We start from the raw sequence: 875 nt of genomic DNA, 5'->3' as shown, positions 1-875 counted from the left end.
ATATCAGCAAAGATGTGAGTACCAAGTATAGTAACGACCACCCTTTTGGCTGCCAGCATATATTCGTGCATGCCATTTCCACGATCGATCGGCGTGAGATGGAGCGCCCTCTGCCATCCATCGTGCGGAACAGAACGTTGCACTTCATCATCCCTATATAAAGGTCGACAGATAGTGTGTCAAAAGGAGCTGCATCACTTATTCGCTGCGCAGTTCTGTTTCAGGGAGGTAAAAATTTAACTACCACAGTCGACGCTTTGGCCGAGTGGTTAAGGCGTGTGCCTGCTAAGTACATGGGGTTTCCCCGCGAGAGTTCGAATCTCTCAGGCGTCGTGTCGTTTTTGTTGTTTATTTTTTGCCACAGAAAATTACAACAGCAACATACCAAGGCCGGCAGCATCAATCATTTTCCAGGGACTGCTGCTATATGCTTTGTGAAATTCATTTTTATTTCTTGCTAACCAATCACTAGTAGAAAAAGGCACATTTGTCTCGGTTCATAAGGGCCTTCTGTCCCGGTTTTGGAACCGGGACTAAAATGTCGTTACTAATGTCCTTGGCCTTTAGTCCCGGTTCTTACACGAACTGGGACAGATGGGCCTTCACGTGGTCGCTGCGGCCAGCCCAGGCAGGGGGGCCATTGGTCCCGGTTGGTGACACTAACCGGGACCAAAAGGCATCCACGCGTCAGCAGCTGAGGTTTTTTTTTGAAAGGGGCTGGTTTAGGGGTTTTGGGGGTTAATTTAGGTTATTATTAGTTAGCTAATAGAGAGAAGTGCCCTCTCTTATATCTCCGTGCTTGGTTTACCAACGCTACTGCTATGCCTAAACATGACTTAGATTGGAGTGAAGGCAACACATGGTGCATGTCGAAA

General features: G+C 47.5%; 1 non-coding gene across 1 annotated transcript; it reads left to right on the top strand.

The window, feature by feature from the left end:
• The first annotated feature begins 251 nt into the window (after positions 1–251).
• TRNAS-GCU (transfer RNA serine (anticodon GCU)) lies at positions 252–333 on the top strand. Its single transcript has one exon. It is a non-coding gene; the product is annotated as a tRNA-Ser (tRNA).
• Positions 334–875: the final 542 nt, after the last annotated feature.

This window comes from Triticum urartu, chromosome 7A (assembly GCF_056163025.1).
Source record: "Triticum urartu cultivar PI428250 chromosome 7A, HENAU_Tu73, whole genome shotgun sequence".
NCBI lineage: Eukaryota > Viridiplantae > Streptophyta > Magnoliopsida > Poales > Poaceae > Triticum > Triticum urartu.
The sequence above is the reverse complement of the archived record's forward strand: the minus strand, read 5'-3'. Positions and strand labels throughout refer to the sequence as shown.